The 23,326-nt window shown below is 40.1% G+C and overlaps 1 protein-coding gene across 1 annotated transcript in view; it reads left to right on the forward strand.

Moving 5' to 3' along the window:
• MTUS2 (microtubule associated scaffold protein 2) overlaps nt 1-23,326 on the forward strand; it is a 610,477-nt gene that overhangs the window by 13,151 nt on the left and 574,000 nt on the right. Inside the window, exon 2 of the mRNA XM_045978371.1 lies at nt 10,138-10,210. The gene's annotated coding sequence lies outside the window, so the exon portion shown is untranslated. The remainder of the gene's footprint in view (nt 1-10,137; nt 10,211-23,326) is intronic.

Consider the following 23,326-nt stretch of genomic DNA (forward strand, 5'->3'; position numbering starts at 1 on the left):
GTCGCCAAACTGTTGAAAGAACCAAGATGCCCTTCAACGGACCAATGGATAAGAAAGATGTGGTCCATATACACTATGGAGTATTATGCCTCCCTCAGAAAGGATGAATACCCAACTTTTGTAGCAACATGGACGGGATTGGAAGAGATTATGCTGAGCGAAATAAGTCAAGCAGGGAGAGTCAAGTATCTTATGGTTTCACTTATTTGTGGAGCATAACAAAGAACATGGAGGACATGGGGAGATGGAGAGGAGAAGGGAGTTGAGGGAAATTGGGAGGGGAGATGAACCATGAGAGACTATGGACTCTGAAAAACAACCAGAGGGTTTTGAAGGGGTGGGGGATGGGAGGTTGGGGAACCAGGTGGAGGGTAATAGAGAGGGCATGTATTGCATGGAGCACTGGGTTTGGTGCAAAAACAATGAACACTGTTATGCTGAAAATAAATAAAAAAGATGATGAAAGAAAAAATAAATAAATTGGACTTCATAAAAATTAAAAACTTTTGTGCTTTAGAGTATATCATTAAGAAAAAGACAACCCATAGAATTGGAAAAAATTTTTTACAAATCATGTATCAAATAAGGAACATATACTCAAAATATTTAAGAATGTTTACAACTCAGTATATAAAGACAAATAACTAAAAAATTGAACAAAGGACTTGAGATGATGTTCCTCCAAGAAGTCATACCAATGGCCAAGGCATATACAAAGGCAGTCAACATTATTTGTTGTTAGGAAGACAGAAAATAAAAGCACAATGAAATACTACTAACGTACTCACTAACCTGGCTAACATAAAAAATGAAGATAATAACAAGTATTGGTAAAGATATGGAGAACTTGGTACCCTATATATTGCTGGTGGGACCATAAAATGGTGCAGCCACTTTAGAAAACAGTTACTAGTTTCTCAAATTATCAACATAGAGTTACATGATGACCCAGCAATTTCATTACTAAGTTTATACCCAAGAGAAATGAACATTTATGTACACCAATGTGTGCCTACTAGCTCCAAACTGGAAACAATTCCAATATCCATTAACTTATGAATGGATTAACAAAATGTGGTGTATTGATAGACTATTATGATCCATAAAAAGGAATGAAATATTGATTCATGGTATAACATAGGTGAACTTTGAAAACATTTTAACTGACAGAAGACAAACCCAAAAGGCCACATATTATGTGATTCCATTTATATCAAATGTCCGTATTAGGCAAAATTATATGGAAAACAGATTAGTGGTTGCCTGCGGTGGGCATAGAGAGGTCGGTAGAGTGTCTGCTAATTGGGATGGGGTTTCTTTGGGGATAATGCAAATGTTCTGGAATTTGATAGTGGCAATAGTTAAACAACATTATGAATATATTAAAACTACTGGATTATACCCTTTAAAATGGTGAATTTTACAGTAGGTGAATTACATGGCAATGCTGTTATTATTATTCATCTTGATTCCTGAGTTTTTCTCTATTCCTGAGTTTTTGGTTTCCTTTAAATTTTGTGCCTGAAGGATGCCTGGGTGGCTCAGTCAGTTAGGCATCTCACTTTGGTTCAGTTATGATCCCAGGGTCCTGGGACTGAGTCCCACATTGGGCTCCCTGCTCAATGTGGAGCCTGCTTCTCCTCTGCTCCTAACCCCCACGCATGCACTCACTCACGCTCTCTCTCGCTCTGACAAATAAAATCTTAAAAGTAAATAAATTTTGTGCCTGAGGCAAGTGCTTGGCCTCCCCCTAGTCCTGGCCCTGCTTTTTTCTACAGGTCTTTGCCTCAGAATTCATAAGATAGATATATTGGAGGATTACAAACCTTAGGAGTTACGTGTGGAGGAACCAACAGCTGATGGTGGAGAAGAACCTCAGCGACCTGATAGAACTCTGAAAGCCATATTCTGTGAGTTTGGAATGTAGGTGCAAACTCTCTATATCCAGCAGGGCCACGCCACGTGACACCGCGGTGCGGTTGGATGTCTGTGGTCTGTAATCGCTAGGAACAGTTAGCGTCATCCTAACAGATTTATCAGTGAGAAAGGTCATACTTCATAGAGTAACACCATTCAATGGAAATAAAATGTGAGCAAAAGAAGACAAAAAGAAACATTAATTTTAACACATTTCACTTACCCAAACATATCCAAAATATTATCATTTTAACACATTGAAATCTTTTATATTCCTTTTGTCATACTGAATCTTGAAAGTGTGTATTTTAAACTTACAGTGCATTCCAGTTCAGACTAGCCACATCCCAAGCGTCCCGTAGAGACACGTGACTGAGTGGCTACTGTACTGATGGTTATGGAGTTATTTTTATAAAATCAGATTCAAGAGACACAGCGTAGTACACTGGTTTTGAGTTGGATCCAGGTTCAAATTCTGGTTTTGGCTCTAACACTGCATTTATTTTTAAAACATTTGCTGATGTCTATTCTCAAAATTTATATAGCCCATATCTATGAGCAGACAGGTAATAGTGGAGACAAGTCTTACTTTATTGTTCTAACTACTATAGTGCCCATCAGAGGAAGTGGTCAGTTCTAACTGGGTAGGGATCAGTGGTGGTCAGGAAGGGCTTCATAAAGAGAAGAAGGTTGAGCTCCCCCTGGAACATGAGGAGATAAAGGGCAAAGGCAAAGTCAGGGAGGCTTGAACTAGTCCTGCCCAGGAAACTGCTTAGAAGGTTGATTTAGGGGCGCCTGGGTGGCTCAGTGAGTTAAGCCGCTGTCTTCGGCTCAGGTCATGATCCCAGGCTCCTGGGATTGAGTCCCGCATTGGGCTCCTTGCTCAACAGGGAGCCTGCTTCTCTCTCCACCTCTGCCTGCTGCTCACTACTGCTTGCGTGCTGGCTCATTCTCTCGCCCTCTGACAAATAAATAAATAAAATCTTAGAAAAAAAAAAAAGAAGGTTGGTTTAGCCAGAGCATGGTTATGAATGGGTGGCTGAAGGAGTGGTGTGGTTGAAGTAGGGTCGGGGGCCAAGTTTTTGGAGGGTACCTGCAAAGGAGTTTAGAATATATTACATGTTAGGCAGTGGGCAACACTAAAGAACTTTTTTTTTAATGTAATAACTATTTGAAATTTGCTATCTGTTTTTCCTTGCTCTAAAATAGATTTACTATGTTTACATGTATATGTGGTTCATTTTTGCTTTAATTAATTTATTTTTATTTTATTTTATTTCTTTCTTTTTTTTTTTTTTACATTTTACATTTTTTTTATTCGTTTATTTGTTTATTTACAGCATAACAGTGTTCATTGTTTTGGCACCACACCCAGTGCTCCATGCAGTACGTGCCCTCCCTATTACCCACCACCTGGTTCCTCACACCTCCCCGCCCCCCCCCCGCCCCTTCAAAACCCTCTGGTTGTTTTTCAGAGTCCATAGTCTCTCATGGTTCATCTCCCCTTCCAGTTTCCCTCAACTCCCTCTCCTCTCCATCTCCCCATGTCCTCCATGTTATTTGTTATGCTCCACAGGTAAGTGAGACCGTATGATACTTGACTCTCTCTGCTTGACTTATTTTGCTCAGCATAATTTCTTCCAGTCCCGTCCATGTTGCTACAAAAGTTGGGTATTCATCCTTTCTGAGGGAGGCATAATACTCCATTGTGTATATGTACCACATCTTCCTTATCCATTCATCCGTTGAAGGGCATCTTGGTTCTTTCCACAGTTTGGCGACCATAGCCATTGCTGCAATAAACATTGGGGTACAGATGGCCCTTCTTTTCACTACATCTGTATCTTTGGGGTAAATACCCAGTAGTGCAATTGCAGGGTCATAGGGAAGCTCTATTCTTAATTTCTTCAGGAGTCTCCACACTGTTCTCCAAAGTGGCTGCACTAACTTGCAATCCCACCAACAGTGTAAGAGAGTTCCCCTTTCTCCACATCCTCTCCAACATACGTTGTTTCCTGTCTTGCTAATTTTGGCCATTCTAACTGGTGTCAGGTGGTATCTCAATGTTGTTTTAATTTGAATCTCCCTGGTGGCTAGTGATGATGAACATTTTTTCATGTGTCTGATAGCCATTTGTATGTCTTCATTGGAGAAGTGTCTGTTCATATCTTCTGCCCATTTTTCGATATGATTATCTGTTTTGTGTGTGTTGAGTTTGAGAAGTTCTTTATAGATCCTGGATATCAACCTTTTGTCTGTACTGTCATTTGCAAATGTCTTCTCCCATTCCGTGGGTTGCCTTTTTGTTTTGTTGACTGTTTCCTTTGCTGTGCAGAAACTTTTGATCTTGATGAAGTCCCAAAAGTTCATTTTTGCTTTTGTTTCCTTGGCCTTTGGAGACATATCTTGAAAGAAGTTGCTGTGGCTGATATCGAAGAGGTTACTGCCTATGTTCTCCTCTAGGATTCTGATAGATTCCTGTCTTACGTTGAGGTCTTTTATCCATTTCGAGTTTATCTTTGTGTACGGTGTAAGAGAACGGTCAAGTTTCATTCTTCTACATATCGCTGTCCAGTTTTCCCAGTATTTTATTTCTTTTCAGTGTTCCAGCATTCATTGTTTATGCCCCCCCCCACAGTGCTCCATGCAATACGTGCCCTCCTTAATACTGACCACCAGGCTCACCCAACCTCCCACTCCCTCCCCTCCAAAACCCTCAGTTTCTCAGAGTCCACAATCTCTTATGGCTCATCTCCCCCTCTGATTTCCCCTAACTTACTTCTCCTCTCCTTCTCCCAATGTCCTCTATGTTATTCCTTATGCTCCACAAGTATATGATACTTGACTCTCTCTACTTGACTTATTTCACTCAGCATAATCTCTTCCAGTCCCATCCATGTTGATACAAAAGTTGGGTATTCATCCTTTCTGGTGGACGCATCCTATTCCATTGTGTATACGGACCACATCTTCTTTATCCATTCGTCCGTTGAAGGGCATCTTGGTTCTTTCCACAGTTTGGCAACTGTGGCCATTGCTGCTATGAACATTGGGGTACAGATGGCCCTTCTTTCACTACACCTCTATCTTCGGGGTAAATACCCAGTAGTGCAATTGCAGGGTCATACGGAAGCTCTATTTTTAATTTCTTAAGGAATCCCCACACTGTTTTCCAAAGTGGCTGCACCAACTCTTAAGAAGGAAGTCACGAGGTGACATTTGTTCTTTGTCATGTTAGCATCTTGGCTAGTCACTTGACCTTTCAGACTGGCCTCAGTCACCTCCTGCAAAACTGGGGTACTGAAATCTCTAGAGAGTTGCTGTGACGATTAGGTAAGTGGACTAGCATATGTGATGCGTCTCTTGGTCTAGCCCAGACTCTTGAATGGAGAAACTGCTTCTCTGGTAGTTTCCATCTGTTGCCCAGCGCTGGTTCTTTAATGAGGCCGTGCTCCAGAGTACCCATTGCAAAAAAATAAAATTCTTGAAATTCAGGAATAAGCATCAGGGTAGTGCCCAGGAATCCCTGTGTTTACTAGATTCCCTTGGTGATGCTGATGCTCCTGTTTCAGTTTTGCACATGTGCAAGGGTCACTTTCCCAGTCCTTTCATTGGGATTGTTTTTGTACTTTGCATAAATGGATGGGATGGTGTATAATATCTTATTATCTTATCTTATAATATCTTATTATCTTATCTTATAATATCTTATTATCTTATAATAACATTAATGTTATTTTATGGGTTCTTCCATGGTTTTGGATGTAGTTTGGATCAAACATTTTCATTGCTATGTAGTATTCCACGATGCACTTTAATAAATACTTGGTTACATCAGTTATAAATTGAACACAATTGGTTTTTCCAAGAATACTGTTCTAACACCAAACCAAACTTATAAGCAGTCTGCATACCAATTCCCTGACTTTATGTCCTGTTGTTTGAAAATATTGTCTGTAGCTCAAGACCAAGATCAGATTGATGTAATTTCTGAATTTGAAAATCGTGCTTTAGGGTTTTGTGTTTTTTGCTCACTTCAAAAATGAACCGTTCTGTGTGGGGAAGATATGGTTGTTTGCAATTTCTCTGTTCATTTTGTCCTTTTATATAAATTCAAAAAATAGTCATTAAATTTACCTATCATTTTAACTAAATTTAGCTTTCCCTCTTTTTAAAAATTATTATTCAAGTATAATTAACAGTGTTATGTTAGTTGCAAGTATACAATTTATTGATTCAACAATTCTATACATTTCTCAGTACTTATCAAGATGAATGTACTCTTAATCCCGTTCATCTGTTTCACCCATCTGTCCACCTGCCTCCTCTCTGGCAACCACCAGTTTGTTCTCTATATTTAAGAATCTGGTTTTTTTTGTTGTTGTTGTCGTCTTTTTTTTTCTTTTTCTTTTTTTGGTCTCTTTTCTAAAGTTCTCATTTGTTTTTTTCTTAAATTCCACACGTGAATGAAATCATGTGATATTTCTTTCTCTGTTTGACACATTTCACTTAGCATTATACCCTCTGGTTCCACCCATGTTGTTGCCAGTAGCAAGATTTTATTTCTTTTTATGGCTGAGTAATTGTGTGTGTGTGTGTGTGTATCACATCTTCTTTATCCATTCATCTATCAATGGATCCTTGGGTTGCTTCCATATCTTGGCTATTGTAAATAATGTTGTAGTAACTATTGGGGTGCTTATGTCTTTTCAAATTAGTGTTCCCATATTCTTGGATAAATATCCAGTAGTAGAGTTACTGGATCAGATGGTAATTCTTTTTAAAAATTTTTGGAGAACCTCCATACTGTTAATCACAATGGCTGCACCAGTTTGCATTCTTACCAACAGGGCATGAGGGTTATTTTTTCTCAATATCCTCACCAGCACTCATTGTTTCTTGTGTTTTTAATTTTAGTCATTCTGACATGTGTGAGGTGATATCTCATTGTGGCTTTGATTTGCATTTCCCTGGTGATTAAGCATCTTTACGTGTCTTTTAGCCATCCTTATGTCTTCTTTGGAAAAATGTCTATTCATGTCTTCTGCCCATTTTTTGATTGGATTATTTGTTGTTTGTTTGTTTTTGTTTTTGGTGTTGAGTTATATAGTCTTTTTATATAGGACTCCAAGGCATTAGGTAACACCTGCTTTCCTTGCCTTTTATGGCAGCGTCCCTGTTTTGTTGCTTGCTGATGTTCTGCAGACCCTGTTCTTTTTTTTTTTTTTTAAATATTTTATTTATTTGACAGAGAGAAATCACAACTAGGCAGAGAGGCAGGCAGAGAGAGAGGAGGAAGCAGGCTCCCCGCGGAGCAGAGAGCCCGATGTGGGGCTCCATCCCAGGACCCTGGGATCATGACCTGAGCCGAAGGCAGAGGCTTTAACCCACTGAGCCACCCAGGCGCCCCTGCAGACCCTGTTCTAATCTCAGTAATAATTACCAGTGACCCAGGAGTCTTCCATAAGAGGTTGACCAGTTGGTTCTTAGGCAGCCTCTAGCTCTTCACAGAGTGGCTCTGCTTAGTTATTACCTGGTAGCTTCCACACATGCATGCATATAGTCTTCACATACCTGAGCTAACACTCCTTAACTGTGTTCATACTCTTAGTCCATCACTGTATTAACATAATATCAGTTTCCAACTCTTTCACAATGGGTGGTGCAATTCCAACTGGTCTGTTAATTCCGGGCTGTTATATTTGTAGTAGCTCTTTATTTTTGGCGTACCTATTATAATAATAATGATTTCCATCAGCTGTTACTCTTAGTGCTATCATTTAGCTATTTCCATCATTAACGCATATATCTTCTGCATTATAGTGATCCACATTTTATGGTAATATCTCTGTTTTAAAGGGAAGGTTGGTATTAGAACAGTCAAGAGTGCCTCTGAAGGTAGGATTTACTATTTGTGCATTTCCTCTCCCGGTCTTACGTGTTTTAAAATTCTGATTGGATATGAACAAACGATAGGCTGCGCCTAGCATGTCAGCTGGGGCTCTGCAGTCAGAATGCAGAGTTTGACCCCACAACTTTTCTTTAGATAATTAATTTTCAAAAATAGGGAGCACTGGGTGTGGTGCATAAACAATGAATTCAGGTAAACTGAAAAGAAATTAAAAAAATAAAAAATTAATGTATAAAATTAGGGAACATGAACTAGATAAATGGTACTAAGAAGAGTTCAAAAAGCTTATTTTGCAATTGGCTGCTTACTCTTGCGACAAAACAAAACAAAAAACAAAGCAGCTCATGTAGGCTGCTCATTTAATGGGTTTCCTGGTAGAGGGAAATCATTAGGACCGTTTCTACTCCACCTCAGAAGAAAATACATTGTGTATGGGGCACCTGGGTGGCTCAGTGGGCTAAGCCGCTGCCTTCGGCTCAGGTCATGATCTCAGGGTCCTGGGATCGAGCCCCGCATCGGGCTCTCTGCTTGGCGGGGAGCCTGCTACCTCCTCTCTCTCTGCCTGCCTCTCTGCCTACTTGTGATCTCTGTCTGTCAAATAAATAAATAAAATCTTTAAAAAGAAAATACATTGTGTCAAGAGGTACATTTTTGTATCTAGGGCATTCACATGGCCTCTATTCTGTTGGTTTGGAGTTCCAATAGTGGTGTGCATGCCTGCATCGCGTCTGTAGTGGTAGGGGTGGCTGTGATGGTCTTGTGGTGGTGGTCGTGTTCATAGCAGTGGTGGGATGGCCTGGTTGTGGTAGCTCCTAGGATAAAATAGGTTACCAAATACGTTAGACAGAAGTAAACTTTCCCTTCTTCCCATCTGGACTTGGACCTGTTTAATTCCCAGCGTGGTGTGATGCTCACCACCGCGTAAGGACTGCATTAGTGAGTGGGCAACCCTTCTGCTTTCCTCCCCATGCCCCTTGTTCCTCACTCACTCTGACATGCTTTCCCCTTGGCCTTCCCTTCTTAGAGAGATGCATTCTTACCATCATCTTTTGCCTTCTAGCCCTCAACTGTTCTCTCTGCCACATTAAGAGTCTTGGAGAAGGTCTTAATGTTGCAAGGGGGAAGCTGAGAGGGAGTTGGCAGTGAATAGACTGGGTTGGAAAAAAGAATTGAGGAGATACACTCAGGCCCTTCCAAATGCCGGAGGCAATTCACTTGTTATATTTCATGTACCAGAAAGATGCTAGGTTCTAATGGAAGCGGTTAATGCCCAAACCACTGGAAATGACACGTGCTGAACAATAGGTGTTTTCAAGATTAAGTTGTTGTCCAATCCTATTGTTTTTTATTTCTGTTTTTGTTTGTTGGTGGTGGTGGTGTTTGTTTTTTGGGTTTTTTTAGCTTGGAAAAGTGATGAAATTATCAGCTTTTGAGGTAAACGATGGTTGGATATCACCAATTTTATATGACTTCGGTTAATAGTAGCAGACATTCTGTGGCATCTACTGCAGTAGCATCTTGGTGGAAAATTTGTGTTTTTTCTACTACCTAAAACTAAAGTTACTTGACAAGTTAGAGAGGAAAGTATTTTTTTGCTGTTTTTTAAAATACAATTTTATTATAGACTTAATTAATATTACTATAGTCATGGGACCTGGGTGGCTCAGTTGGTTAGACGTCTGATTCTTGGTCTTGACTTGGGTCTTGATCTCAGGCTCATGAGTTCAAGTCCTGCAAAGGGCTCTGTGCTGGGTATGGAGCCATTTAAAAAAATATTATGGAACTCATAGTTCTTCTAGTTCTTTATTTTTTTCTGAATAAGAATAAGAAGTATAATAAAGTATAAATTTGGTGCCCTTTAAGAAAATTAGGAATTACCAAACACACATAATTATTCATGCATCAGAGTTATTCTTCCCCTGACAAGAGCCAAGTCTTAAGTTCTTAAGATGCTTCAGTTTTATGGTGTATTTAAGAATCAGCTTTCAGGTCATTAACTACTTGAGGGATTAAAAAAGAAAGAAAATTGAAGTCATGTATTCACTGAGGATTAATCTGAAAATAAGAGGAAGAATCTCTGAAATCCCAGATGCAGCTAATGGAAAAATGGTGAGTTTGTGGAATAACTTCACTTATGAAGAGCACTTATAGAGAGTTTGTTTGTGGTGCAGTTACTGCAGAGATGAGGGCACTCCTGAACTAACTTTATTTTTTCAGGGAGAAGCAGTATTACCATGAAGTAACTGGTTGTATTTTCCTAAATCTGTCTCCTTTCTTCTAAGTTTTCCTCTGTCTTTTGCTTTTTTAAGGTTTCCACACCTGGACTGTCAACTAGGGCAAATTGTCACCAATGGCAGTAAAACTCCTTTTCTGGGGGTCAAGGTGAGTACGTGGCTCGCTGTTATGATTTCATTTGACTTGGGTTCCTGGCATGCAAAGGAAATAGCTGGTCGTAAATTTTTGGTAAATATTATCAATGAGAAAAGTCAATTAAAATAAATTCTAATATGGAAACTTACTTTAATTCTGCTTTTTAAAAAAATGTGAGGAATCTGGGGCATCTAGGTAGCTCAGTCAGTCAAGCATCTGACTCTTGATTTTGGCTTAGGTCATGATGTCAGGGTTGTGAGATTGAGCCCCGTGTCAGGTGCTGTGCTGGGCATGGAGTCTGCTTGAGATTCTCTCTCTCCCTCTCCATCTGCTCCACATCCTGCTCACACATGCATGCTCTCTCTCTATGTATAAATAAAATCTTTAAAAAATGTAAGGAATATATTCAGATATTGATGAAATTCAAGTTCAAGCAACATGGTTGTTAATAGTGTTAAATTTGTGGAATGTGTCTATAATGGATATCTCTTTTCTAGCGGTAATTAATCTTGGACAAAAGGTTATTATTTTATTGTTAACATGTGTTTAGTAATATCAGTTGACAGAAATAGGACAAGAGGATGCAGTTAATACTTAGGGGCTTGCTTTGAGGAGAGGATGTGGTTGATAGCTGAAGTTATTGAGAGAGAAAGCCCAGATTGGTGGGAGGGGGGTAGTTAATGCAGTGCAAACAGAGTTTATGAAACCAAGAGCAGACGCTTTAGTGAACAGCCAAGACCAGAGAAAGTTTAAAATGTTTGAGAGAAGCTTTTCTGAGGGCTGCTGCTGGCCCATATGGCATTTTGTGCAAATTAGACAAAGGCACCCCTTCCACAAACATTTTACTTCCATCTGATGGAAAATCATTGAACTATACTGATTTTTAGAACAAAACACTTTCTTGCCATATGCTGGAAAATTATAATATAAATAATCAAATTATCCATCTTTAAATCCTCAATGTTGTAACAAAGATATACAGTTTTTGAAAGAGTAGAGATGCTAATGATGCGATTGGTGGCCCCTTAAATGTGGCGGACTTGCATAGTGTACAACTTGAACAACCACCAGGCTGGCTTTGCTTTATTGGGATTCAATTCAGGGTAGACTCTAAGGAAGGGAAGCTTGTTATTAAGTGTGGTCATTGGGGACAGAGGAGAGAAACAACAGTGTGGGGTATAGCTTTCACTGGACACTTGGGTGACATAGAAGAAACTTAGAGGGACAGCAGCTTCTGTGGTTTTGGTAACCTGAGATTTCTAGGGGTAAAAACTAGGAAATGAAAACCTAAACTTGTATGTTTATATCAAATTTAGGACTGAGTTCCTGTGATTTAGTGACATAGAATATGTACTTTCTGAGTCCCAACATTACTCAAGTGGGCTTTATTCTGTAGATTACCATTTCTGTGGTGGTCATGTTCTCAAAGACCACTTAAACTTGGGTGTGTTTTTTTTTTCCTCCCCAGTTAAAGGAAGTTGTTTCAAAATGTTGAGGGTGTTCAGAATGGATGGGTCTTCCCTACTTAACAGATTTTTATTATTTATTTATTTAAAAAAAGATTTTATATATTTATTTGTCAGAGAGAGACACAGAGTGTGCACACAAGCAGGGGAACAGCAGGCAGAGGGAGAAGCAGGCTCCCCGCTGAGCAAGGGGCCAATGCAAGTCCCTGGGAACAGGACCGGAGCTGAAGGCAGACGCTTAACAGACTGAGCCACCGAGGTGTCCCTTTAACAGATTTTTAAATTAATCTTCTGGTGAGACAAAATACTGTTAAGTTGATGTTAATGGGTAGATATTGATTGACAAATACAGGGTAAGGAGGATGCAGCAGTATTTTAGGGTGAGAGATAGGGCTACAGGGGGAGAAGGTGGCTGATAACTTATGTTCTTGAGGACAAGAAGAACAGATGGGGAGAAGACCTAATGTGGTATGGATAGATGGTAGTGGTTGTGGGAGTGTTCAGGGTGGTGGTGGCAGCCGCGAGGGACCTGGTGGAGGGATGGTGGGGGCCGCCATCATGTTGACTCCTCTGAAGAAGGAAATGGAAGGTGGAGAAGATGCCAGGTCATGGAAACAACCAACAGGGCCTGAGAAGAAGCTTTTGCTTCCTTGGTGTTGATGAAAGAATTGATTAGAGGGAAATTCAAGGAGCTCCCTTTCGTGGAATGCCAAGCGAGTTTTCTTATTTTATCATCTACCTATCCCTTCTTCCCCTAAAGGACATTACTTACATTACGAATAACAATAAAGAGACTTCAGAGAATTGTTTTTATTTTATTTTATTTTATTTATTTGACAGAGAGAAATCACACTAGGCAGAAAGGCAGGCAGAGAGAGAGGAGGAAGCGGGCTCCCTGTGGAGCAGAGAGCCCGATGTGGGGCTCGATCCCAGGGTCCTGGGATCATGACCTGAGCCGAAGGCAGAGGCTTTAACCCATTGAGCCACCCAGGCGCCCCGAGACTTCAGAGAATTGTAATTCCAGTGAACGTCAATGTTTATTTCCCATACCCTTGCTCAAGGCCCACCTTTCTTCCCTCTGTGTGTGTCTCTGTGTGTGTGTGGGGGGTTGATACTCTGAGTGTGTGTGTGTGTGGGGGGGTTGATACTCTGAGTGTGTGTGTGGGGGGGGTTGATACTCTGAGTGTGTGTGTGTGTGTCTCTGTGTGTGTGGGGGGGTTGATACTCTGAATACAGAAGTAGAGGAACACATGATCATTCAGAGAACCATGTTGGGGGAAGGAACCCTGTTATTATTTACATCTGAAACCTTTCTTCCCTACCCCGTCATATGTACATGATCTGTGTTTTGAAGAAAGATATTATGTAGTTTTTTTTTTTTTTTTTAATGACTGGAAGGAGCAGAAGGAAAATGGGTGAGTGGGGAAAGGAGGCTTTTATGAATCAGTACCCTCCTCCTCCAGGTAATTGGTTAGATGTCTGGATTTTATGTCTGTTTTTTTCCCTTTCCCTTTAGAATACCAAGGGAAGAGTGAGAGTAGGAAGATGTTTTGGGGTCTAATAGTTGGCACCTGTGATATTAAGCTAATAAATTCGTTGTTCCCTTTTCCTTACCCTTCAGTAGGGAGGGTAACATTTGCTGTTAGAAAGTGCTAAAGAAGTCTTTGTGAAAGCACTCGCCTAACAAATGTTAAAATGACACAGAATGACATTTAACAACAATGCAGCATTCTCATTCTCATTAATCTCCATAATTTTTGGATTAAAACTGTTGTCACTACATGCCCCAAATGATTGTCTCGATTATTTTAAATCAGAGATTCTTTATGTTGGTTATATAAAGATGTACATACTCTGCTGTGAGAGAGATTTAGACATAAAGAGTAGCTCTTTAAAAAGCAATGTTAGCAGGTTCTCATGTGATGGAGGTGGTTTTATTAGGTATCTAGCGCGGTGGACTTAATGGCTGCTTAATGGAGTGAAATCACTTGACAGTGTTTAAATGCTAATAAGGTGTGACACACAGCGAGCGCTCTCTTGCTCTGGTGCTGTGCAGAGCCCACCACACTTGTTTTCCTCATTTTCCCCTTAAACACCCTGTGAGGATGCCGTCTCCCTCATTTTCCAGCTGCGGTGTGTGCAGCCAGCCATGCCCTTCACCGTGACATTTGCTGCGCTGCCCCTTTGGATGCTGGATGAGATCCCGTAGACTCCTGAAAGGGTTTTCCCTTTCTCAGATTCCATGTGTTTCAGACTAGCCTGTCTCGGCCCTCGTAATATGGAGCCCGATAGCTTCATACACAGAATTGCTCTAAAACTGAGCAAACAGTTCTATCATTAGAGGGCACCAGCTGAACAAGGCCAGAGGAAGCCTAAAAATAAATTTGCACCACATAATGAGATGTGAGGGAATTGTCGGTTGCAGTTTGTTTCCCAGAGGCCTCAGAGGTTTTTAAAGAATATGTTGGGGCTTTTTTTCCCCCCCCACCAAAGACGGTCCTGTGATTCTAAAATATCAAAATGTCAACTAGGACTGAAATATCCTCAGATGTTTGAGGATGTGAAGAAACTCAGCAGTTTGTGTGTCTTATTTTCTGCTTTAGCATTATTTTGAGGATAGATTAGAAGCCCCAGGGTCTTAAAGTCCCTTATTTCAGGGAAGGTGGGGTTAATATTTTCCCCATATCCATCTTTTTCTTAGAAAACACAGGAGAAGTCCAGACACATTTTTAATGTTTAAATTCATAGATCAAGAGCCCAGAGTTTTCGGGAATTGGTTGTTGGGGCGAGGAGAGGCAGAGTCAATAAACATTACCTGGTTGATCCTGTTAAGATGATAGAAACCGCATAGGTTTCTTTGTTCTCTGTTTTTATACGTGCACAAGACTGCGCAATTTTCCGTGCACTGCTTGCTCATACTGTTAGGTACACACTGTTATCTGGCCTCTCTAGTTGGGAATTAAACCTGTGTTCTGTTTGAGGCGAGGCCAGATTTTATGAAAGTAGGTCATCAGGGCACACACACACAGGGGCCTGGATCACACTGGCACTGTGGCATCTTTGGTAATTAAATGGGTAAGCGCACCAGTAGGCAAACGGAATGGCTTCCCTCCTGCTATTTGAGGCCGATAATAGGGAGCTGGGTGATACGGGAACACGTGTCCAGTTGATGATGATTTACAGTGGGGTTCCTGGAAGAGTTCCTGTGCTACTCATGTTCTGTCAGATGAGTTCATTGTATTTAAAATTATCACAGAAATTACGGGAGGATTTAAAATGGTTGGGCTATTCACACGTTTTATGAGTTACTTTTAATACATTTTAGTACAATGTGGGTTCCTCCTACCCCTTTCCTCTTGGAAACACTGAGAACCTGAGCTGACATCAGCCATTTGGCAGGGATTTCCTGGGGCAGCAGCTTGGGATCTTGTGTAGAGAGATCAGCTGGAGATCATATCCTTGTCTTTCTTTTGAAGGTTGAGTTTGGTTCTAATGATAGGAGAATGAATTAAATGACTTTTTTTTTTTTAAATGGCTTTTTAAGATTTGCTTTTGTCTGAAAAGATTTTGTATTTGACTTTTCATCATATTTTTATGGTTATTATTCATTGTGCTTAGCATCCTGATCTTTTAAAATGCCGTGTGTGTGTGTGTGTGTGTGTGTGTGTGTGTGTGACTGAGATGTTCAGCTGCCAGGCTGAGGGTATTCCCCTTAGAAGCCAGGATAGGCAGAATGGCCTTTTCAGAAGTGATTGTTAACCAGCGTAACTTGGGGAGCAGCCTTGGCCTGTGGGTGGTGGAGGGAGCAGGGATCTCCAGCATTTTCTGATCTTGCTCCTGTAGGCCCTGCTCATCCCTGGAATGTAAACTTGATGGGGGGCTGGCGTTCGCTTTTTCACTGCTGTTTTCCATACCTCCACACTGAATGCCTGACACATGCTGGGCGTTCAATGAATGTTTGCACAACGAGTAAGGCAGCCTGGAGGCTGGTGGCTCTGGGATGTGAGGTCCTTTTTCTTCCATCTCAACTGAAGATGCACATAGTCCTCTGATTCTTTCCGCAGCAGAGACCTAGTGAGAGATCAAGGCAAGACCTAAGCTTCATTTAAGAAACTGGAGAGAAGCAATCCTTTATTCATGGCATAGAACTTACTCAGCTCAAGTACTGGCTTTGCAGGAGGGTCCCCGATAAGTTGGATTCCTCTTCCCACTTTTTTTTTTTTTTAAAGATTTTATTTATTTATTTGACAGACAGAGATCACAAGTAGGCAGAGAGGCAGGCACAGAGAGAGGGGGAGGCAGGATCCCTGCAGAGCAGAGAGCCCAAAGTGGGGCTTGATCCCAGGACTCTGGGATCATGAACTGAGCCGAAGGCAGAGACTTTAACCCCCTGAGCCACCCAGGCGCCCCCCACGTTTTTTTATATATAGACAGCTTGTTGTGTTTGTCACTCGGAACTAGACTGGTCATGGGCAAGCCATGACGAAGGAGGCTGTGGAGTTTGGTGACGTTCTGGGTTGTATCATAGCATTTGATCTGACTTGCATTCTTCCCTTAAAATGGGCTACCACATGTCCTGTAGGTCGGGAAGGATCCAATGAGTTAACAAGTGAGAGCACCTAGTCATGTTACAGTGCTGGGCACAAAGGAAATGTTACATTCCCTTCCAAGTAAGATCATGTTTAAAAGTCTCCTTTGAGAAGCTGACATTACTAGACTTGCTAAACTTACATTTAAAAAAAAAATATTTTTTCCCCAGCTCCTTTCTCAAAATAAGACATATTAAAGAGTCCTATACAGGAGGAGGGTTGTTTAATTTATGATTTGTCACCAAGGAGCCTGTTTATAAATTTATATAACTGTGCTGAACCAGTTTGTTAATGAACCAACATTCTTAAACATAGAAGCCAGTAGAAGCCACGTGAGAACAAACCATGGGGAAATCTAAACTAAGTTTTGAGGTCTCTAATCCAGGGCATTTTTCTCCTCAGAGTTTAATTTAGAAAAATAGTGATTTTCTGTAATAACTAAAAAGCATGAAAGAATTATATTGGAAACACTTGGCCAACTGTAAATTCTAAGACGTATTTCAGTTCATTGGAGCATTTTAACATCAGCCAGAATGTACGGATGTACTTCTGAGTCCATCAAGTCAAAAGCTGTATGTGTCCTTTCAATATTTTAGTTCTGTACTCTTTTTTTTTCCTCTTTAAAAGAAATTAAATGATCTGGGCAGGTTCATCCCCACAGACTATCATAAATGTGCAAACAATATGCCACTTAACGGTGGCTTTTTAATAGACTGCTTGTCAGAAGAACTCATGTTTTCTTCCACTTCACGTAGAAGCAGTTCTTGTTATGCATTCAGAAAACAAAGCAGTCTTTCATTTATTAAGAAAATGCACACTTAACAAAACCAATGAATTTTGGTAGGAAAAGGGTATTAGGACTCATCGTGTTCCTAAAAGGCAGACATGACAGAAATGGCAGTCTGTGAAGCTCCCAGCTCTGTAACACCTCATCAGTGTCTTGTGTGGGATGCATCCTTCTACCCTGTGCTGTAGTTATTCACAGATACGTGATTTCCTTACTGGACGCTATGCCTCTTCACTGGCATGGTCCATGGCTCATTCACTCCAGTTTTATTTACACAATGCCTTGCACATAATGGGCCTTAGTAAATATTTGGTGGATGAAAACACTGAGCAAGGCACAGAGGGCGGGATTCGTTGTTTGTGGTCTTCCTCATTTAAGATGGGAATGGCATGGAAGAGTTGACGTCCCTAGATCCTGGGTGAGTCAGTGCAGTGGCCTGTATTTAGGATGGTAAGACAAGTCTGCCAGCAACTCAGCTTAAGGTAACTTTCTTGAGTAAGTGGGGATATGCTGAAACAGGCATGGACAGTTTGGAATCTCTGTAAATAGAGTCAACGTCATTTGAATTTTTTGATGGCATCTTTATTCTCCTGGTTGGATCTAGTGCAGAGAAGAAGGTGGGGATGAGTGTGGAATTTATAGTTTTGCCTCTCAGAGGGAAGAAACGGGAGCATGAGAGCCTGCAAGGGAAGAAGGACAGGGACTGGCTCAAGAGAAAAGAGAAAAAGACTCGTGGGCAGGAAGGAGTCAGGAGGTGGACTCAGTAGGTTATCAGGCCTAGTACGGTAGGTTCTAGAAGACATTAAAGGTAACTTTTGAGACTTTTAAGACTCCTTTGAATTTGTCACCATCTTTCTTGTTTGTTACTTGTACTGTGTCTTCTGTCTTGTTATTGCTCTGGCAAATGCTGGGGAATCAGTTAGGAGTTGGGAGGGTGGTTTTGCTGGGAAGGCCTCATTTCTTTCCCTCCCTGGCCTAATTCCTCCATCTGCACCGTCTGAGAAAACCAGGAAGCTTCCCTGAAGATAGATGCTACTTTGGAGTTATACTCTCTAATGCCAGGTGGGCTCCGTATCACTCCAGCATTTGGGTGTCCACTGTCTGCAAAACTCAGCCTTGGGGGGAGAGTGGGCATGAGAAGTACAGCTAGGGGGCGCCTGGGTGGCTCAGTGGGTTAAGCCTCTGCCTTCAGCTCAGGTCATGATTCCAGGGTTTTGGGATCGAGCCCCTCATCGGGGGAGCCTGCTTCCTCCTCTCTCTCTCTGCCTGTCTCTCTTCCTACTTGTGATCTCTGTCTGTCAAATAAATTAAAAAAAAGAAAAAAGAAAAAAGAAGTACAGCTAGGCCTTCTCTCCTGGCAGACGCTGGCATTTACTTACCTGAGCCTCCTCCCTTGGTGGGGCTCAGCCCTCATATCTGACCACCCCATATGTAGACCTACAGGGTCTTGTCAAAATCCTCAGCAGAAATGCAGGGCCCTCTGCACACTCCATGTTTTATCTATATTTCCTGCTCCCTACTCTTTCTGTAGTTCAGGTATATAAGTATTTATTGAATGTCTGTTTTGTGATACTTACTATGCTAGATACTGAAAACACAAGAGAAATAAAATTCAGTTTCCGTTTTCTAAGAATTTACAGTCTGATGGGGTAGACCAATACGTGAACAATGGTTTAAAGCAGAAACATGGCACCGAGACTGACAGGTCACCTCTCCTCCGTTCTTTCGAAGCCTCTTACAGTTAGTATGGCTGGGGATCAATCAGTATTGATTTTACATTGGTGTTTTATATCTGTACTACTGTATGACAGTAGTTCCTGTCCTGAAAAATAATTTTAGCTACTATAAGAGCTAGAAGAGTCAAAAGAAATAAATTATTCACAGTGGTGTCTAGTGGGGCAGGACAAGAGACTAACAGAGTTGATCCTTGAACATGCGGGGTTTAGAGAAGGGACTCCCCCTGTGCACTTGAAAGTCTACATGTAACTTCTAATTTCCCTAAACCTAACTACTAATAGCCTGCTGTTGACCAGAAGCTTTACTCGGAACATAAACAGTCGATTGACTTATATTTTGTGTTATATATGTTATATCCTATATTCTTACAATAAAATAAACTAAGAAAAGAAAGTGTTTCTGAGGAAATCATAAGGAAAATGCATTTACAGTTCTGTGCTGTAAAAAAAAAAAATCCACATATAATCGACCTGTTCAGACCCATGTTGTTCAAGGGTCAACTATATTTTGGAATATTTTCAATAAAAGGGGGTGTGATTGTTGAGTTTAAAGAAAATTGAATAGAAGAGTCTTTTGGTAAGCTTTGCATTAATGATCACTTGACAATATTCTAAGCCTTTTTTCTCCATCAATCTTTCTGCTATTGACTAAAGAATATTTTTGGCCTGAATGATCTAGATCTCAATAGGGGTAGTTTTGCTGTCTTTCTCATTGGACAATTGGCAATGTCTGGAGACATGTTTGGTTGTCATGACTGGGAATGCCAGGAAGGCTGCTCATCATTCTATAATGCAAAGGACAGTCACCCACAAAGGATTTTCTGACCCAAAATAGCAGTTGTGCCAATGTGGCAAAATTTTGGTCTGAACGAATAGACTATATTGCTCATACTCACTAGAGAATTTTACAAGATCCCACATCAAGTGTTCCCATGAAGATATTTAAAAAGATGATTTTGAACAAAAGGGGGTTGGAGGCTACACTGCATGTAGGATGATTAGTAGCAGTTTTTCACTGGTGACCTCCCTTATTTTTTGGCTTTTGATGCCTTTTTTTTTTTTTTTTTTTTTTTTTTTTTCTCATTTTATTTATTTTTTCAGCGTAACAGTATTCATTCTTTTTGCACAACACCCAGTGCTCCATGCAAAACGTGCCCTCTCCATTACCCACCACCTGTTCCCCCAACCTCCCACCCCTGAGGGTTTTGAAGGGCCTTTTTTTTTTTTTAAATAACAAGCTTTCTTAAAAATTGAGGCATAATTGACATAATATTTTTTGAGTTTCAGGTATACAACATGGTGATTTGATATTGTATACATTGCAAAATGATCACCCTGATAAGTCTAGTTACCACCTGTCACCCTACCAAGTTAACGCATTTATTGACCATATTCTCTGTGATGTTCATTAATCTCCATGACTTACTTATTTTATAACTGAAAGTTTGTGCTTCTTGATCCCTTTCACTTATTTTGTATCCCTCCACTAACCTCTTTCCCCTCTGGCAACCACCAGTCTGTTCCCTATATCTAGGAGTCTACATTTTGTTTTGTTTTTTAGATTCCATGTATTAATGAAATCATATGGTATTTGTCGTTCTCTGATTTATTTCACTTAAAATAATATCCTCACGGTCCATCCATGTTGTTACAAATGGCAAGATTTCATTCTTTTTATGGCTGAGTAGTATTCCATTGTATATATACCACAGCTTCTTTATCCTTTCATCTGTTGATGGACATTTGGGTTATCTCCAGGCCTTGGCTTTAATAAATAATGCTGCAGTGAACATAGGGGAGCGTATATCTTTTTGAATTAGTGTTCTCATTTTCTTTAGATAGACACCCAGTAGTGGTGTTGCTGGATCATATGGAAGTTATATTTTTAATTTTGTGAGGAACTTCCACACCATTCTCCATAATAGCTGCATCAACTCATGCTTTTTGGTAAATATTAAATGTTTAATATATAACTATTAAACAACACAGTACTGCACAAGCAGTGAGCCAAATAAGAAATCAAACAGCAAATCAAAATATGTCTCAAAACAAAAGAAAAAAAATACAATATTCTAAAACCTATGGGATGTAGCAAAAGTGGGTGTTAGAATGAAGTTTATCCAATAAATGCTTGTTTTAAGAAAAAAGTTCAAATAAGCAATATTAAATCGCAAGGAATAGAAAAAGAAGAAATTTGGCTGAAATTTACTGGAGGATGGAACTAACAAAGAAAAATCAGACATATATAAAATAAAGACCAGAATAAATGATAGCAAAACATTGAAGGTAATGACAAGTTTTTCCAAAGATAAACAAACAAAACTGGCAATGCTTTAACTACATTAACTAAGAAAAAAAGAGAGAAGACTCAAAAACCAAAATGAAAAATGGAAGAGAAAGTAATATAATAGGTAACCACAGAAATATACAATGTGATAGCAGATTACTATAAACAATCATATGCTAAAAAATCAGATGACTTAGGGAAAAAATCCACATATTTCCTAAAAACACACAAGTTACCATGATTGCATCAAGAATCTTGAATGCAAAAAATAGGAAATCTTCTTAGATCAATAATAAGAATGAAAATTGAATTAGGAGTCAATCTCCCAGCACAGAAAAGCACAAGACCACATGATTTCATTGGTGAATTCTACCAGACATTTAAAAAAATAAATAACAGTCTTTATCAAAATCTTACAAATAATGGAATAGAGGGAACACATTCAAAATCATTCCATGGGACCAATACTACTCTGATACCAAAGCAAGATAAAAACAAAATAAGAACAATAAAATCTAGTTTGTCCGATATAAGTATTGCTTTTGATTGGAGTATTTAGTCCATTACATTCAAGTAATTTTTGGTAGATATGTATTTATTGCCACTTTATTACTTGTTCTGTTGTTTTTTGGGGGATTTTCTCTGATCCTTTTTTGCCTTTGTAAATTTTGGTCTCTCTTTTGCACTCAAAGAATCCCCTTTGGTATTTTTTGCAGGGCTGGGTTAGTGGTGATGGTCTCCTTTAGTCTTTGTTTGTCTGGGAAACTCTTTATCTCTCCTATTCTGAATAGGAGATAGATTGCTGGATAGAGTATTATTGGCTACAGATTTTTCCGATTCAGCATGTTCAATATATCATGCTTCTGTTGAGAAATCTCCAGCTAGCCTTATGTGTTTCCCTTGTAAGTTAAGGACTTCTTTTGTCTTGCAGTTTTTATGATTTTATCTTCATCACTGTATTTTGCAAATTTAATTACAATATGTCTTGGCATTGGTTTGCTTTTGTTGATTTTTATGGGAGTTCTCTATGCCTCCTGGATTTGGATATCTGTTTGCTTCCCCAGATTAGGGAAGTTTTCTGTTGTTTCTTGAAATAAGTTTTCTTTTTTTTTTTTCTAAGATTTTATTTATTTATTTGACACAGAAAGAGATCACAAGTAGGCAGAGAGGCAGGCAGAGAGAGAGGGGGGAAGCAGGCTCCCCGCTGAGCAGAGAGCCCGATGCAGGGTTCAATCCCAGGACCCTGAGACCATGACCTGAGCCAAAGACAGAGGCTTAACCATCTGAGCCACCCAGGCGCCCTTGAAATAAATTTTCTGCCCCATTTTTCTCTCTTCTTTTCCTGGGACTCCTATAATACAAATGTTATTATGGTTGATGGAGTCACTGAATTCTCTAACTCTATTCTCATGTTTCATAATTCTTTCTCTCTTTTGTTCAGCTTCTTTATTTTCCATTATTTTGTCTTCTTGGTCACTAATTTATTCCTCTGTTTCTTCCAGCCTGCGTTCATTGCATTGAGCCTGTTTCCAATCTCATTTATTGTATTCTTCATCTCAGGTTGATTCTTTTTTAACTCTTTTATTTCTGTTGTAAAGGTCTCACCCATGTCTTTTATTCTTTTCTCAAGCCCAGTGAATTATCCTTATGATTGTTGCCTTAAATTCTCCATCAGGCATGTTACTTATATTCTTTTTGCTTAGATTTCTGGACATAGCCTTATCTTGTTCTTTCATTTGGGATAAATTCCTCTGTCTTGGCATTTTGTCTAAGTCTCTCCCTATTTCTCTATGTTAGAGAAGCCAGTATGTCTCCTACTATTGAAAGTAGTGGCTTTATGAAGACGAGGTCGCATAGTGCCCAGGGCCTGGCACTTCAGGGAGTGGCTCTGGTGTGTGCTATTGTGTTTTGGTTGCTCTATCCTTCAGGCCAGTCGTCTGCAAGACTCCTTGACCACTATAGGCAATGTTTGGTCCCAGGCCTGAATGTGGCAAGTTTTAACTAGGTGTGTTCTGGTCTTCTTGTGAAATGAGACCTGACACCAACTCCACCAGAGCTGAGACCCTGTAGAACTCTCTGGTTCGGGCAGAGGCCTGTGCTGGTCTTCTGGGGAAGGAGCCTGCCACACTGGGACCAAGGTAAGCTTGATTGAGAAGGGCAGTCCCTCTAGCGTGCCAGGCAGTGGGGCTCAGTGTTTCCTCTGAATTATTTTAGTCTCTCCTTATTAGAGCCCTTTCCTTAAATATGCACAATCAGCTGCTTA

Source organism: Meles meles, chromosome 14 (genome assembly GCF_922984935.1).
Source record: "Meles meles chromosome 14, mMelMel3.1 paternal haplotype, whole genome shotgun sequence".
In the NCBI taxonomy this organism is placed as follows: Eukaryota; Metazoa; Chordata; class Mammalia; order Carnivora; family Mustelidae; genus Meles; species Meles meles.